The sequence below is a fragment of the Halichoerus grypus genome, chromosome 3, assembly GCF_964656455.1.
Source record: "Halichoerus grypus chromosome 3, mHalGry1.hap1.1, whole genome shotgun sequence".
Classification (NCBI taxonomy): domain Eukaryota; kingdom Metazoa; phylum Chordata; class Mammalia; order Carnivora; family Phocidae; genus Halichoerus; species Halichoerus grypus.
The window spans coordinates 174,958,333-174,977,720 of record NC_135714.1 but is presented as its reverse complement, the minus strand read 5'-3'; the positions used below and the strand labels follow the sequence as shown (position 1 = coordinate 174,977,720).

Here is a 19,388-nt window from a genome sequence, read left to right as displayed (position 1 = left end):
TCCCCATACATTACATCATTAGTTTTAGATATAGTGTTCCATGATTCATTGTTTGTGCATAACACCCAGTGCTCCATGCAGAACGTGCCCTCTTTAATACCCATCACCAGGCTAACCCATCCCCCCACCCCCCTCCCCTCTAGAACCCTCAGTTTGTTTCTCAGAGTCCACAGTCTCTCATGGTTCGTCTACCCCTCCAATTTCCCCCTCTTCATTTTTCCCTTCCTGCTATCTTCTTCTTTTTTTTTTTTTTTTTTTTAACATATAATGGATTATTTGTTTCAGAGGTACAGGTCTGTGATTCATCAGTCTTACACAATTCACAGGGCTCACCATAGCATATACCCTCCCCAATGTCTAAAACCCAGCCACCCCATCCATCCCACCCCCCCACCACTCCAGCAACCCTCAGTTTGTTTCCTGAGATTAAGATTCCTCATATCACTGACATCATATGATACATGTCTTTCTCTGATTGACTTATGTAGCTCAGCATAATACCCTCCAGTTCCATCCACATCCTTGCAAATGGTAAGATTTCATTCCTTTTGATGGCTGCATAATATTCCATTATGTATATATATACCACCTCTTCTTTATCCATTCATCTGTCGATGGACATCTTGGCTCTTTCCATAGTTTGGCTATTGTGGACATTGCTGCTATATACATTGGGGTGCATGTACCCCTTCGGATCCCTACATTTGTATCTTTGGGGTAAACACCCAGTAGTGCAATTGCTGGATCATGGGGTAGCTCTATTTTCAACTTTTTGAGGAACCTCCATACTGTTTTCCAGAGTGGCTGCACCAGCTTGCATTCCCACCAACAGTGTAGGAGGGTTCCCCTTTCTCCGCACCCCCACCAACATCTGTCGTTTCCTGACTTGTTAATTTTAGCCATTCTGACTGGTGTGAGGTGGTATCTCATTGAGGTTTTGATTTGGATTTCCCTGGTGCTGAGTGATGTTGAGCACTTTTTCATGTGTCTGTTGGCCATTTAGATGTCTTCTTTGCAGAAATGTCTGTTCATATCTTCTGCCCATTTCTTGATTGGATCATTTGTTCTTTGGGTGTTGAGTTTGATAAGTTCTTTGTAGATTTTGGATACTAGCCATTTATCTGATATGTCACTTGCAAATATCTTCTCCCATTCTGTCGGTTGTCTTTTGGTTTTGTTGACTGTTTCTTTTGCTGTGCGAAAGCTTTTTATCTTGATGAAGTCCCAATAGTTCATTTTTACCCTTGCTTCCCTTGCCTTTGGCGATGTTTCCAGGAATAAGTTGCTGCGGCTGAGGTCGAAGAGGTTGCTGCCTGTGTTCTCCTTTAGGATTTTGATGGACTCCTGTCTCACATTGAGGTCTTTCAACCATTTGGAGTCTATTTTTGTGTGTGGTGTAAGGAAATGGTCCAGTTTCATTCTTCTGCATGTGGCTGTCCAATTTTCCCAACACCATTTGTTGAAGAGACTATCTTTTTTCCATTGGACATTCTTTCCTGCTTTGTCGAACATTAGTTGACTAATGTAGTGGATTCTTAATTCATAATGATTGTTCAGTCCTTTATTTTATTCAAGTATGGTTGACACACAATATTACAATAGTTGCAGGTATATAACATCGTAATTCAACAAGTCTATATGTTATACTATGCTCACCCACAAGTGCAGCTACCATCTGTCTTCATATAGGGCTATTAAAATACCATTGTCTATATTCCCTATGCTGTACCTCTTACCTTCATGACTTACTCATTTCATAACTGGAAGCCTGCACCTCCCACTTCCCTTCACCCCTTTTTCCCATCCCTCTCCCTTCTGACAACCACCAGTTCTCTGTATTTATGGGTCTGTTTCTACTTTGTTCATTTGTTTTGTTTTCAGATTCTAATATAAGTGAAATCATATGGTATTTGTCTTTTTCTGACTTATTTCACTTAGCATGATACCCTCTAGGTCCATCCAACTTGTCACAAATGGCAAGATCTTTTTTTTTTTTTTTTTTTTTTTGTGGCTGAGCAATATTCCAGTGTGTGTGTGTGTGTGTGTGTGTGTGTGTGTGTGTGTGTGTACCCATATACACCACATCTTCTTTATTCATTCATCTATTGATGGACACCTAGGTTGTTTTTATATCTTGACTAAATAATGCTGCAATAAACAAGGGTGCGTATATCTTTTTGAATTAGTGTTTTTTGTTTTCTTTGGGTAGATATCAGGTCATGGAATTACTGGATTGTAGCATATTTCTATTTTTAATTTTTTGAGGAAACTACACCCTGTTTTCTACAGTGGCTACACTGATTTACTATGTTGACTAAATCCTACCAACAGTGCACGAGGGTTCCTTTTTCTCCACATCTTCACTAACACTTGTTATTTCTTGTCTTTTTGATAATAAGAATTCTGACAGGTGTTAGGTGATATCTCATTGTGGTTTTGATTTGCTTTTCCCTGATGATTAGTGATGTTGAGTATCTTTTCATGTGTGTGTTGGCCGTCTGGTTGTCTTCTTTGGAAAAATGTCTATTCAGGTCCTCTGCCCATTTTTTAGCTGGATTATTTGGATTTTTTTAGTGTTGAATTGTATATTTTATATATTTTGAATATTAACCCCTTCTCATATATGTCATTTGCAAAGATCTTCTTCTATTCAGTAGGCTGCCTTTTCATTTTGTTGATGATTTCCTTTGCTGTGCCAAAGATTCTATTTTGATGTAGTCCCAATAATTTATTTTTGTTTCTGTTTCTCTTGCCTGAGGAGACCTATCTAGAAAGATGTTGCTATGTCCAATGTCAAAGATTACTGCATATATTTTCATCTAGGATTGTTATGGTCTCAGATCTCACATTTAGGTCTTTAATTCATTTTGACTTTATTTTTGTGTATATGGCATAATAAAGTGTTTCAGTTTCATTCTTTCACATATAGGTGTCCAGTTTTCCCAGCACCATTTATTGAAGAGACGCTTTCCTCCATTTTATATTCTTGCCTCTTTTATCATAGACTGATCATATTAGTGTGGGTTTATTTCTGGGCTTTCTATTTTGTTCCTTTGATCTAAATGTTTATTTTTTCTGCCAGTACCATGTTGTTTAGGTTATTGTAGCTTTGCAGTGTACCTTGAAATCTGGGGTGGTGATACCTCCAGCTTTGTTTTCCTTTCTCAAGATTGCTTTGGCTATTCACAGTCTTTTGTGGTTCCATACAAATTTTAGTGTTATTTGTTCTAATTCTGTGAAAAATTGCTATTGGTATTTTGATAGGGATTGCATTAAATTTGTAGATTGCTTTGGGTAGTATGGATATTTTTAACAATATTCTTTCAATTCATGGGCATGGAATATCTTCCCATTTGTTTGTATCATCTTCAGTTTCCTTCATCAATGTTCTATGGTTTTTGGAATATAGGTCTTTCACCTCTGTAATTTTTGTTCAATTCCTATTTATAGAAGAACTGATATGAAGACAAGAGAAAATATGCAGGAAACTTAATAATTCATAAACACTATGTATGCCAGTAGTTTATTTATTTTTTTTTTTTTGCCAGGAAAGTCTAGATTTATTTGTTGAAACGCACATACACACGTGTGCAACCACCCCCTACCCCTCACTTCAGCCACTTAAACACTTTTATCTCCTTTTCACCAGCCCTCAATAACTTCCAATTACTGAAGCCATAAATGCCCTATTTTTACAAAATAATACTCTCGAGGCCATATGCCAGTAGTTTCTAAGATTTTTTTAGGCTTTGACTCTTTTGAAAATTGGATGAAGGTACATCCTTCCTCCCCAGAAAACTAATGTGTCTGTATATTCCACAAAATTCGTCATATAAGTGGGAGGGAGGTCATGGATCACCCTACAGTCTATCTATTGTCTTCCCAAATCCCTTATGTGGGCCTTCTATAATCAATGGAGTAGTCACCAGAAGGAACATAGGGCAGGGGAATCAGGAAACATGAGTACTTGTTTTAGATATCTCATTAAACACAGGATCTTCAAGAGAGATCTTTTTTTTTAAATTTTATTATGTTATGTTAGTCACCATACAATACATCATTTGTTTTTGATGTGGTGATCCACGATCCATTGTTTTCATATAACACCCAGTGCTCCATGCAGTATGTGCCCTCCTTAGTACCCATCACCGGGCTAACCCATCCCTCCACCCCCCTCCCCTCTAAAACCCTGTTTGTTTCTCAGAGTCCATAGTCTCTCATGGTTCATCTCTCCCTCCAATTACCCCCCTTCATTTTTTTCCTTCCTTCTCCTAATGTCCTCCATGATATTCCTTATGTTCCACAAATAAGAGAGATCTTAAGAGAACTTGCCCAGCAAGTTCTTAAAACTTTCTCTGCCACTTTCCCAGCTCATTTTACTTTTTTATAAAAGCAGAAAGTTGAACTAGAGGATTTTGAACATTACTTCTGTACTCATTCATACTAGAAAAGAATTAGACATGTTGATGTGTTAGAGAATGTGGTGATCAGAGACCACCGAAGGGTGGGAAGGATTCTGTGGAAACGCTGTTTTAGGAAAGGGAAGTTGGCATGTTCAAGAAAAGAAAGCAAGCCTGTATGTTTAGAGAATACTGAATAAGCCACAGGAAGAGTTACATGAGATGATATTGAAAAAATAGGCAGGACCTGATTAAGAGTCTTAGACCATGAGAAACAGATTACATTTTATTCTAAGTACATTAAGAAGCTCTTTAACAATTGTAAATAATGGAATGATGTGTTGTCATTTATATTTTGAAAGATCATTCTAACACTTATGGTTTCAACAGTATGACTAAATGAATTCAAATGGATTTTCTTCCTTCTACAAATACTCAGAACTGCTAGGTAAATTATAACAGAATTTTTAAACATACAGCAGTTTTCTTTTTCAAGAGAAAAAGAAACAGAACTTCTAGAAATAGCTGATTACATAAAAATTCAATATGTGGATGTAAGCAATGTTAGATACAGATAAATCTAAATAATTTACATAAAATGTAAAATAAAGAAATAAGCAAATGGAAAATATGAAAGAAAAGTTAGGGGACATGAAAGAGAATGAAAAGTCTAATATATAAATAATTCAATTTCCAGACAGCAAGATAATGAGGAAGATTAAAAAAAAGTCATAAAATATTTAGAACTGATAAAATATAAGAATTCTGAAATATAAGAAGTCCAGTGAGTCATGAACTCACTCAAATAATGGAAAATTAAAATGATTCTACATATAGACATATCCATACCTGGACAGGAAAGAAGATTCCCTACTAAGGGATTACCCTTGAGAAATTAAGAAAAGGTAATGGACCAATAACATCAAAATGCTGAGGAAGAAAATAACAAAAATTATAAAAATATGCATATTTATACTATCTAAATTACCATTCAAAGGGGAAGGGCAAACATAAAGACAGTTTTAGATAAACAAAGACTGAAAACATAACACTTAAAAACCTTGAACTAGTAAGGGACATACTTCAGAAAGAAGAGAATAAACTCCAAATGATGGAGAAATATATAAGGACCAATGATAAGAAAATAAGTGGAATTTTTTGAGGTAAATATAAAGACATATCAGTTGTAATACTACTACTAATAGTAATAGAAGGGATTAAAACAAGTTGAAACTAATATAACTAAATAGAAATAATAGGGGATTTGAAAGAAGTGTGATTAAGTAAAATTGTTGTTACATCATATCATTGTTCAGGAGGAGGGCAGAGATAATTATTAATGTTAGTCTTTGTTAAATCTTTAGCATGTAAAAAAAATTGGAGAATAAAGCTTAAGGACAAAGGGAAGAATACATGATTTCCAAATCAGTTGAGAGAAACTAATCAGTAAAGGGACAAAAAAATGGAATCCAAAAATGTTGACTCAATTCATGAGAAACTAGCCTTTTTTTGGAAAAGCAAATTAAAAGAATAGCATATAAAAAAAATGTAAAGGGTAGTAAGAAATACAAATACATAAGATATTAAATAAATGTAAAAGGAGCAATCTTGTTATGTAAAGGATAAAGATTTTCAGATTAGATTTTTAAAAGTTATATGCTGTTTATAGCATAAAATATGATGATTCAGAAAATGTGAAACTGAAAGAAAATAAAGGGATATACTAGAAAAATATGGACCAAATCAAGTGATACTATTAGTATCAGATAAAGTATACCTTAAATCAAAAATCATTACTGAAGAAAATTTCATTTTGTAAACAAAATACTAATCTTCAAGTAAATCATGCATATAAGATAGCCTTAAAATATATAAAACTAAAACTGATAAAATTATGAAGAGAAATTGAGAAATCAATCATATGGAAGAATTTTAACACACTTTTCTTAAAGTGATAGATCAAGCAGAAAAATAATTAGTACTTGCATTGAATAATATAAATGAGTTTACTAGCTTGATCGAATGGAGGTAGATAGGTGACAGATGATACATAGATAGATGATAGATAGATAGATAGATAGATAGATAGATAGATAGATAGATATAGATATGTAGATAGATAGATGATAGATAGATGGTAGATAGATAGATAGATGATAGATAGATAGATAGATAGATAGATAGATAACTAATCTAACAAGTAGCAAATGGACATTCTTTTCCAGCACACATATTATATGTTTTAATTTCCTATGGAGACATCAACAACGTCAGTCTCTATGAACCAATGATACCATACCAACCATATTGCAATAAAATTCAAAATTGGTAGCAAATATCCAGACCTCAACAAATAAAATTTACCAACATATTTGGAAATAAAACAACGACAACAACAACAACAAAAACTAAATCAACCGTGGGTCAAATTTAAAACTTTGTAATGGGTGTTACAAACTTTTGAGATCTAAATGATAATTGAAAGACTATATATTAAAATTTGTGGTGCACTTCTCCAATGAATGGTGATCAGAAAACAAGATATACACATACACTTGCAAACAATGAATTGGGACCCTTAACATTACATCATATACAAAAACTAACTCAAAATAGATTAAAGACCTAAACATAAATCCCCAAACTATAAAACTTCTAGAATAAAAAATAGGGAAGGGAAAAGCTTCATGACATTGGATTTGGCAATGATTTCTTGGATATGGCACCAAAAGCACAGACAACAAAAGCAAAAATAGAGAAGGGGACTACATCAAACTTAAAAACTTTTGCACAGCAATGGAAACAATCAACATAGTGAAAAGGCAACCTATGGAATGGGAGAAAGTATTTTCAAACCAAAAAAAAAAAAAACCCATACATCTGATAAGCAGTTAATATCCAAAATATTTAAAGAACTTCTGCAACTCAACAACAAAGAACCCTAAACAATCCAGTTTAAGAATGAGTAAAGGACCTCAATAGACACTTTTCTAAGAAGACATAGAGATGGCCAACAGGCACATGAAGAGATGCTCAGTATCACTAATCATCAGGGATTTTGCAAATCAAAATCACAATGAGATACCAACTTACACCCCCTAGGATGGCCACTATCCAAAAAAAAAAAAAAAAAATACATATTGGTGAGGATGTAGAGGAATTGGAAATGTGTGCATTGTTGGTAGGAATATAAAATGGTGCAGCTGCTGTGGGAAAGTAGGCTCCTTAAAAAGTTAAAAATAGAATTTTACCATAAGATCCAACAATTCCATTTCTGGGAAAACAGGACCTTGAAGAGATATTTGCACACCCATGTTCACTGCAGCATTATTCACAAGAGCCAAGAGGTGGAAGCAAACTGTCCATCAGTGAATGAATGGATAAAGAACATGTGGCATATACATATAATGAAATACTCTTCCACCTTAAAAAAGAAGGAAATTCTATCATATACTACAACATGGATGAACCTTGAGGACATTTTGCTAAGTGAGGCAGGCCAGTCACAAAAAGGCAGATACTGAATATTCCACTTATATAGGCTATCTACAGCAGTCAAATTCTTAGGAATAAAAAGGAGAATGATAATTGCCAGGAGCTGGGGGAGAGCAAAAAGGGAGTTGTTGATCAATGGACAGAGTTTCAGTTTTGCAAGATGGAAAAAATTCTAGAGCTCTGTTGTACAACAATGTGCTTCTAGTTAACACTATATGTACTGGATGGTACACTGAAAAATGGTTACAATGGTAAATTTTATGTTTTTGACCACAATAAAAAAAAATGTGGTAAACATACAAATCAGTAAAAAAAGTGAATTTCTAACCTTATATGCATATGTAGAAATAGATAAAAATTAATTAAAAATTCATAAAGTCATTCCTCAATTTAGCAAATTAAAGAAAGAATAGTAAAGTAATAAAAATTTCACATCATCTTTGGTATTTCCCAGTGTACTTGTCTGGAACAGGAAACCAGAACACCAGTCCAGAGTCTACTTTACTCAATAGCTAAGTTTTTGTTATTTTGAGAAATAGCAAAAATGCCCTCTATCAAATGGATTGTTAGCCTGAAGAGACACAGGAGCAACATTTGAACAGAACTGAGGAGTAGGACAGTTAGGTTAAGATGAAGAAGCTGGAGGGGAATAAGCAAAGATCTCTTTAAGATTTGCTGTTCAAAATGTGGTCCCCAAGCCAGCAGTATCTACATTACCTGAAAGTGGGCTCCATCCCAAACCTCCTGGATCAGAATCTAAATTTAACAAGATCCATAAGTAATCCATACATTAAAGTTTGGAGATATATATATATATACATATGTCCATACATACATATACATACACACATAGATCATATGTATTATAATATATGTATATGTAATGTGTAATATATATCTAATATATTAAATATCCTCATATTCACACACATACATATGCATACATATATAACTACACCCACATACACAGTGGCTTCTAGAAAATTAAAAGATTGGAGATTTGGTTTTAATGAAAACTGCCTCCTTCAACATTTAGCTATTTGGCATATTAACTTCTATTTAAGACCTACGGTACATTCCAAACACCTCTAATGAACTATAAAATCCTCGAGCTGAGTACCTTCAAACTGTAAAGGAGTTAATGGAGGTTGGAGTTCAGTGAAGTTGGTGTGTAGTTTCCTGGAGGGACAATAACCCACAGCTCAAAGCCATGAGTTGTTTCTTCCAGGCCAGAAGACAAAAGAGCCCAACCTCTGCAAGTAATCTTACTTCAATTTCTCTATTGGATTGGCATGCTTCTGGAGTCCTGGAAATTGAGGAGGAGGGGGGACAGTGAGAGGCAGGAGGCTGCGGGGGATGGGAGGGAGAGGGAGAGAAGGCCTTAACACTAATGAGGTTTGAAAGTATACAGGATGAGTCCAGCTACCACGTGCTGGGAAGAAAGGTACCTGAGCAGCTGATGCTAAGTTCAGACTAAACTAACTGCAAGTCCCCTGGGGACATCACAAGGTAAACCTGATCGTCTCTGTCATTTACAATCATTATCAGGCAGCCTGCTTCTGTAATTTTACTGGGGAGCCAATTAACAGATCCCTGAAGCTAGGGGGCAAATGTCTCAGCCCTCCTCTTGCTTTTGAAAAGGAAAAAAGCAGCTTTTGTGCTGCTGTCTCCTGACTGTTTCTGGTAAAGGCAGGAAAGGGGGGTGACTTCAGACAATGCAATGACTCCTCGGGTCAGGGGAATGGTTGAAGTCAGCCTTCTCTCTGCCTTAATTTACTCTTTTTGGTAGCAACCTAAATCAGCCTCCAGATAGCCCAGTGAGCCTTGTTTCTTTCTTTTTTGAGAGATGAAAATGCTGACCACCTTTCACTCTTTCTTGCCTTCAAGAAAATATCTTAGTAGTGTTTCATCTTGCAAGAAAGCAAGGAAAGGCTAGCTGATGGCACTGGGAAGAAGGCAGTAAAGAAAGGCCACTCTTATCTTAAATTTATTATCCCCTGTAACATCCTTGCTCTTGCCCTCCTGTCACAGACAGACTTTTTCACTAGCCCGCTACATTTACTACTTTATTTCCACATCTCTGATTCACTACTTAAGCCACCCCAACCTGGCTGTCATATCCATTATTCTACTAAAAATACTCTTTCAAGATCACTAATTACACTTCAGTCGCTCAATATAGAAGAATTAGAACAGTTCATCAGCACAGTCATCTCGCCCTCCATCCTGAAACATTGTCTTCCCTTGACTTCCATGATACAACAATCTTCTAATTTTCCTTTTCCTTTTTTGAATATGCATTCTCACATCGCTTTCAGCTCTCCTTTTATACAACACAATTAGGTATTAGCGTTACTCAAAGCTTGATTATGGACCTACTTCTTTTTTTACTCTCAGGGATAACTGAGTAATCCAGATAATTAAAGAAAACTGAAGAGCGTATACCTAAAATTAAAAGAACAGGAGCTACTTACCTCTAGCCATTATTTCCATGCAAGAATGTGGGCCCAGTTTTTCCAGAATTTTTTTTCAGAGAAATTGAGAATTCTAATTTTTATATAAAAATATTATGCTTTTTAATTATTTTATAGTTATGATAGTGTAGCTGTAGCAGACCAACCCTCACTCCAACGGAAAAAAATTTAAAACTGTATAAAAATTGTTTTGAAATTACCCGTTTGAAGTAATCGTAAAGCAACACAGTAAGAAGTTGAAGGCTAAGCTCCAAGAGAAAAGAACATTGAGTGAGCTCACCAGTCTCTGCTGATTCTTCCCTAGTAATTGGCACCAACCCGCAGGTCAAGCTGGCTTTTAAAGCTAAGAGCTCTCAGCAGTCTGTTGGGTTGAGAGGAAGAAAAATGGAGTCGAGGGATATCAAGGCTGCTAGGAATTGAGGGGACTAGGTTTGGAAGAAAAGAGAATTGGAGAACTGTGAGCATAACTTTCTGCGCTTCTTTTTTTCCCTGAGGATATTATTTATCCCTAACATTTTCATTGTAAGAGGCTGAGAAGCCAGGAAGAAAGGACCGGATAAGAAGCTAAAAAGCTAAGCAGAGCTTTTGCCAGTCTCAGCATGCTGGGGAGGGGAAAATTGGCATTCAAGGCCTGGCAAATGGATGAGCCCAGGTAAACAACCTTTGCTTTCAGTTGATGTTCTTGAAAGGTCCTACTTTAGGATTACTTCAAACTAGAAATAGGATAGTTCTCACAAAGGCTGAAATGAGCTTCCATGCTCCCCATTCCCTGATCGTATCAAGGTGATCAATCCCTACCATAACTACCTATAAGTAAAAAAATAAATAAGCCCTCTCTGATGGAAGGTAGCATTATTCAGAGTTTCTACACAATATCCAGCACTCTATATAAATGATTGGAATCAGTTTTATCTTTGCCTTAATTTATCTTTAGCAACCTAAATGAGCTTCCAGATGGGTCCCCAAGCTTTGCTTCCTTCTAGTTGCTGAGATATGGCAATGTTGATAGTCTCTTTTATTCCTTTTTTGCCTTTAAGAAATAAGGAAATAATTACCATGAATGACAATAGAGAGACTCAAATGACCAAAAACCAAGAGAAAAGAAACAGACAATGGAGACAACCTACAGATGATCTAGATATAATACAGAAGACATATTTTAACTGTGATTAACATGTTTAAGAAATTGGGTGATACTTCAACAGGGTGCCCAGTGGCAGTGAGGAGGGGTGACTCTAGTATCACAGGTGCAGGGGATTTTACCTGCTTTTTAGCCACTAAGAAGAGAGATCAGGAAGATATTGCAAGGGTGTTCCAAAGAGATACTGGGCTGCTTCAGTGACCAGGCCAGCTGGACAAAGTGGAGCACCATGGCAGAAAAGAGGCCTGGAAAAGAACCTCGACAGAGGCCAGATGGAAGGTCACTATCCATTTGTGGTTGCACAGGTTAGCTGCATGGGCCTTAGCCAGCTCCATAAAGCACTGAATGACATCAGAGACATCCAGAAATCCCTTGCCGATGTCAGCAGACTGCAGAGCAATAGTACTATTGAGCAATAGTGCCATTGAGAGCATGAAGTATGCTGTGATGTGGCATAGCCGGGTCACTGCTGCTTTGGAGAAACTCAAGAACATCTCAGGACCCCAAATTGTGAGGGAGACACAGGACCTCATTGAACAAGGGGCATTCCTGCAGGCCCACTGGAAGCTGGTGGACCTAGAATGCTCTCTCCCAAGAAGGGCTGACATATAAGCAGTCCCACATGAACAGAGGGAACATGCACAACATGACCCTTATCCATGGCTACTTTGGGAGCATGCAGGGGCTCTCAGATGAGTTGACCAAGCAATGTGGATGGTGCTGCAGAGTTTGCTGGTCATTGTCTCCTGTGACCCCACTTGCTGGTCTCAGTTGTCAGGATCATTCAAAAGGAAGAAAAATTGACCAATGTGTATCTGGCCAAAAAGAGCAAACTAGCTTGGTTTCTCCCCAAGAGGCCCAAGAATTGCAAAGAGAAAATGTTGGCCATCTTGGATGGAACCATGAATACTAGAATTGACGCCACACAGGCAGACCCCAGGGATTCCAACAAGATGTGGTTTATATGCCACCCAGAAATCATGGATAACCCATCATTGCCAAAAACCTAATGGTTGAGTGTATTCCTCCCCATTATGAGATTTTCAGAAACCATCTGAACACATGCCATCAGGCTCTGAGAAAACAGATGCAAGAGCTTGAGTCAGAAGACCTAGAAGCAAATGAGATCATGAGCCTGTGGTTGACATGGGTCTCAAACCCCTACACAAGCACAGAGATGACGGGGAATGTGGAATTGGCCCAGAAGTGGATATCCATGCCCCAGAACTTTTACTTTCTCTAAAGTAGTCTCTGATCTGCTCCACAGGTACATGTCAATTCTCACTTCAGACATTATTACCTGGCTGCAAAAAGCACTTGAAACAGACAAGAAAGACTGCGTAAAAGATGCTGAGCCTGAAGACTGACCAAAGTGGGTACTACTGGGTAACACTCCCTTCTAGATGTTTGAACAAATTTTTGAAGTGGCTGCTCAGATAAGTGAAAACAAAGGTTTGTGACACAAACTAGTCTGTATCTTTAGCAAATGAATTCTTTGATAAGTAGATGCAAAGATGAAGTTCAGTTGTATAAGGAAGAACAGCTGAGAAGTCAGCAATGCTCACACTATGTTCAACATATGATAGCCATCAACTGTCAGAGCTTTGAAGAATTTATATTTGGTTTTAAAAGGGAGTATTTGAAAAAACGAAGTAGAAGAGGGCCTGTCTCTGAACCAACCAAACATGGATTGGATTTCAGACACCATTGCAAAGGAGGGTTGCAGAAGCCTTCTGGGGGAGATCTTCTAGATCTGGAGCAACATCTCAATGAGTTGATGACAATGAAGTGGCTGTTAGAGTCAAACACTATAAAAATAATCTGTCTCACTGTGGAAGAATATTTCAATGATTTTGCCAAAATCAAAAAGCCATATAAAAAGAGGAGAATGGCAAGTGGAGTACCTGTGGGTCATCATGCAGAAGCACGTCTCATTCTGGAGCACCAAGGAGCATGGGGAGGTTCTGAGAGGATGGGCAAGGAGGCTGAGGAACTCCACTTCTTGTTCCAGAAGGTGGCTTGTGGATTTGGTGAAGATACAGGTGGACATGGTGACACTATCAATGCCACTGCAGAAGTTGTTAAGCTTACTGACCCTTCTCTGCTCTATGTGGACATCTTGACTCTAATCAGCAAACACCCAGACTCCAGGGATGACCACATCAGCATGTTCTTGGCTATGTGAGGAGACACTGGCCCAGCAGGACACAAAGCAGACCATCATCAAGACTCTGGAACAGGGCCCAATGCAGATGAATCTAAACTACATGCCCATCTTCAAGGAAATCATAATTGCTAGGATGAACATAGCAAAGCTTTTCAAATAACCTGTCGGTTTTCAGCTTTATGTACATTATTTGCACTCATCATCCCCACCCTCAGAAATATATTAAAGCAAAAGTGACTCTTGAAGGGTCACATTAGATGTTTCAGTCCCTTGTGCCTATCTCTTGAAGGGCTAAGCATGTTTGTGAGGTAGCCGGGCACATGGCTTCTTGGAGAACAAGTACCCTGCTGGTTGTGATTCTTCAAGCTCTCTCATTTTGTTGTAAACACCTTTCTGAGGCAGAATTCTAATGTAAAATGCCTCATGGTAGATTGTTTATCACAATGGTGAGAAGGTGTGTGGAGAGGGAAGAGCCCTGTCTTCATTCACCCCTTGGTCTTCACTCATGTCTTCATTAAGACTTCTAAAACTCTGCTGCTTAATAAATGAGGCTTAAATCCTGAGCAGAGAAACAAAAAGGAAAAGAAAAGAAAAAGAAAAATTAGGTGAAAAAATGGAGAAAGTTACTAGAAAATGATGATCCATCAAAAAAAAATTAAGGAATAATAACTTTTATTTTTTCCAACTTTATTGAGATATATTTGATATATAATACTATGTAAGTTTAAAGTGTATATACATATATGTATGTATTACAAAATGATTACCATAATAAGGTGAGTTAACACACAAATTTCATGTGTACAGTACAGTATTGTTAATTATAGTCACCATGCTGTATGTTAGATCCCCAGAACTTACTTATACTTTGTACACTTTGACCAAATCACCCATTTCTCCCACCCCCAGCCCCTGGCAACCACCAGTTTACTCCTTGTTTTATGCATAGAAGTGGGATTATATAGTATTTGTCCGACTTATTTCACTTAGCATAATGCCGTCAGGAGTCATATATGTTCTTACAAATGGCAGGATTTCCTTTCTTTTTTATGACCAAATAATATGCCATTGTATATATGTACCACATTTTCTTTTCCACTCATCTGTTGATGGGCACTTAGGTTGTTTCCATGTCTTGGCTCTCATAAATGATGCTGCAACAAACATTGAAGGGGGGTGCAAATATCTATCCACTAATCACTAATCACTAATAAGATAGTGATTTCATTTCCTTTGGATATATACCCAGAATTGGGATTGCTGCGTCCTATGGTATTCTATTTTTAAATAAAATTTACCTATTTTGGGGAACCTCCATACTGTTTTCCACAGTGGCTGTGCCAATTTATATCCTTTTATGGTTCCATACAAATGTTAGGATGGTTTGTTCTATTTCTGTGGAAAATGCCATTGGAAATCTGATAGGGATTGCATTGAACTTTTAGATGGCTTTGGATAGTATGGAAATTTTAACAATACTAATTCCATCTATCCATGAATACAGGTTATCTTTTCATTTACTCATATCTTCTGCAATTTCTTTCATCAGTGTCAGAGTTTTCAGTCCACTCTTTGATGCTATTGCTTATGGGATTGTTTTCTTCACTTCTCTTACAGATATTAAATTGTTGGTGTATAGAAATGCAACTGATTTTTTCCTTATTGATTTTATAACCTGCAATTTTACTGAATTTATTAGCTCTAAAAGTTTTTTTAGTGGAATCTTTAGGGATTTCTACATATCAGGTCATGTTGTCCGCATAAAGATACAGTTTTACTTCTTTTCCTATTTGGATGCCTTTTATTTCTTTTGTTTGCCTAATTGATTTGGCTAGGACTTCCAGTACTATGTTGAATAGAAATGGTGAGAGTGTGCATCCTTGCCTTTTTCTGATCTTAGAGGAAAAACTTTCACTTTTTCACCACTAGGTATGATGTATGTTATGGGCCTTTCATATATAGCTTTTATTACAGGGAGGTAATTTTCTTCTATTCTTAGGGCTTTTTTGATAGTTTTTATCATGAAAGGATGTTGATTTTTGTCAAATGCTTTCTCCGCATCTATTGAGATGATCATGTGGTTTTAATCCTTTATTCTGTTAATGTAGTATATCACATTAATTGATTTTTACGGGCTAAACCATCCTTGCATCCCAAGATAAATCCACTTAGTCATGGTGTATGATGCTTTTAATGTGCTGTTGAATTTGGTTCACTAGTATTTTGGTGAGGATTTTTGTATCCATGCTCATCAGAGATACTGGCCTGTAGTTTTCTTTTCTTATAGTGTCTTTTAAGTCTGACTTTGACATCAAGGTAATACTGGCCCCAACAAACAAGTTTGGTAGAGTTCTGTCCTCTTCAGTTCTTTGGAAGAAATTGAGAAGGATTGACATTAATTTTTTGTTTTTGTTTTTGTTTTTTTGTATGTTTTTGTTGTTGTTTGGGAGGTTTTGAGGGATTTTTTTGGCTTTTTCTTTCTTTGTTTTTGGAGTTTGTTGTTGTTGGCATTCATTCTTTAAGTGTGGGAGAATTCGCCAGTGAACCCACCTGGCCCTGGGCTTTTCTTTGTTTTGGAAGCATTTTGATTACTGATTCAATCTCCCCACCAGTTTTAGGTCTGTTCACATTTTCTATTTCATTATTAATCTGCCTTGGTAAGTTGTATGTTTCTAGGAATTTATCCATTTCTTCTAGGTTATCTGTACCACATCATCTTACATGTCAAAATGTTCTTCTGTAGTAATTTTCCTTGTTCTAGATGTACATCTTAAGAAATTCTTTTAGACAATGTGTGGTGGTAAACTCTCATAGTTTTTATGTCTTTGTAAATATATCTCATCTTTATTATGGAAAAAAATTTCTTAAGTATAAAATTCTTTGTTGAAAGTTATTTTCTCTCAATACTTTGAAGTTATTCCATTGTCTTCCGGCTTACACTGTTATTTTTAAGGAGTGTGATCTGCTCTTAAATGTCTGTCTTATGACCTTTTATTTGTCTTTCTTTATCCTATTATGGCCCCAGATATAAATTGTTTTTTATTTATCTCGCCTGAAATACATTGTACTAGTGGGATTTTTGTTTGTAATAGGAAATTTAGAGCCATTGTTTCTTCAGTATTACCCCTCTTTCACATTATTACCTACTTCTGGCACTCTGATTGGGTATACTTAGACACGTCTTCTACATATGATAATGTGTCTTTCATAATGTCCATTTTTTTTATCATTCTGTGCAGCACCACAAGTAGTTCTTTGACTGTATTGTTCACTTTACTAATTGTCTCTTCAGCTATTAATAATTGCCATTTAATTCTTCTACTTGGATTTTTTTTTAATCCAGCTATTAAATGTTTAATTTCTAAACATGTCATTTGTATTCTTTTTTTAATAAATATTTATTTATTTGAGAGAGAGAGAAAGCACAAACAGGGGGAGGGGCAGAGGGAGAAGCAGGTTCCTGCTGAGCAGGGAGCCTGATGTGGGGCTTTATTCCAGGACCCTGGGATCATGACCTGAGCCGAAGGCAGATGTTTAACCAACTAAGCCTCCCAAGCACCCCTCATTTGTATTCTTTTTCAATTCTGTGCATTTAATTTTGACAGTATCTTTTTTAATGTGTGTATTTGTGGTTGTATCCTTTAATTTTTGATTAGCATTTTATATATAAAATGCCTGACAATTCCAACATTTCAGTCCTTAGAACTCTAATTTTTGTTTGTTTTTGTTTTTGTTTTTGTTTTTGTTTTGTTTCTGCTGACCTTCAGCATTACCTGAATTCTCTGGGCTTGCTGATATTTCATTCAAGCTTATTGACCTTAGTCTGTGGAATCATTTGGATCTACTTGTGAAACTTACTTCCAGAAAGATTTGCTTCTACTGTTGCCACTATTCGGAGGGCACCACTGACTGGAATCACTTCAATACTACTACTGCCTCTTCTCTCCCAACACACACACACACCCTACATTCAGTGCGTAATTCCAAGCTCAACTTTCTACCTCTTGATAGTAACTTTATAACAGTCATCTGCCTAGGTCAACTGCTTGGGCCCAACAAACTGCTGCATCCCTGAACATAGCATGTAGATTTTTATTTGTATGTTTGTTTCTCTGTTTTAAGGTGTGGTCTATAGAAAATTCCTCTACCTCTTATGCAGCCAGCAATGCCTCAAAGTACATTTCCTATGCAAGGTGTGTTTATTTTGCAGTGAAAGATCCCTGTAAGAATACCTATCAACTATAACGACAAAAGCAAAAGTTCTAGTTTATTTTGACTAGAAAGTAAATGAGATGTTTTCATGAGTAACTCTGATAAACTCTGGCCAAAAGCAGTGCTATGTATGGGTCAGGTAAAAGTATGACACAGGGATGGTGTAGGTGGAGGCCAATGAACTCAGTTATTCTTGAATTTCAAAACTATCTGGCATTATGAGGAGTGACAGTTTGGGGGACTAGGAAAGAAAAAGCACTCTTGGTGTCTACATGGACAGTCTTATGGAAGGCTTTCGCAGCAGAGATAGTGGCATCAAACTGAGGGTTTTAGAGGGGGGCAGGGGATGGGTGAGCCTGGTGATGGGTATTAAGGAGGGCACATATTGCATGGAGCACTGGGTGTTAGACGCCAACAATGAATCATGGAACACTACATCAAAAACTAATGATGTACTGTATGGTGACTAACATAACATAATAAAAAAATTATAATTAAAAAAAGATAGTGGCAGAGTGATTTAACAAATCAGATTGGATGCTGACTCTACATAGGGAGCACATACTGCTTATACCATAAAATTGCTTATTTGCATCTATAACTCTCTCTATATATAACTCTCACATTGTTGTGCCCTTCTTTTATCTTTCTTAAAAGGTGACTTAAGATAATCTATAACAGAACTAAAGAAACCAGACTTCCTGTTCCTACTACATGGATCTCCTCTGAGACCTTCCACATTGTTGGTCTCTCTATCATGACTTGAGTGGGATTGGTATTGGAAGAGAAAATTAGTGCCTTTGCAACCAGGAATAGGCTAAGCTCATGTGTCACCCTATATCTGGCTGTCCTCTACCACAGCAGGAACTGTTCCATTATTTTAAATTTTTGTTGTCCTGGCTTCTAGCCTTGAAGTAAGTTTAACTTGATAGCAAAGCTAGAAAACACATGCCCAATAAGCCCTGGACTTTCCTGAAGGGACAAGAGGCTTGATCAGGGAAAGAGGGAGAAACTCTGACTCCTATGGAGCCTGTATAGCGGTGTAGTTAGAGCTTTGATGTAAAAGTCTCCACTGAGAGCATCCACAAGTAGCCTACTCTGAAACAGACTTATCTCTTTACAAAATATCAGTACTTAGTTAACTGCTACTGGCATTTGAAATCATGGATCTAAGCAGTAACACTATCTAAAACATGTAGATTACAGACACTCAAAATCATATTGGATGTTGTCTGTATAGAGGGAGCAGAGCCTTTGATCACCAACATTGTCAGTGGTTACATCATTGTTAAATTCTGAATAGGTCTAGAAGGCTGGGTCATGTAGTATGATGGAAGGAAAACAGGGTTACTTAAGGTAGTGACTGTTTACCAACCATCATGGAAGTGTTATATCAAACAGTATTGCCATACAAGTGCATACTAGTCATATATCAGCTCTGGTTCTAAGAAATCTAAGGTATTTGCCATTCATTTAGGACAAAATTTTCCATTCTGTTA

At 36.9% G+C, this 19,388-nt stretch overlaps 1 pseudogene; it reads left to right on the top strand.

The window, feature by feature from the left end:
- The first annotated feature begins 11,543 nt into the window (after positions 1-11,543).
- Positions 11,544-13,837, top strand: LOC118547089 (exocyst complex component 3 pseudogene; annotated as a pseudogene).
- Positions 13,838-19,388: the final 5,551 nt, after the last annotated feature.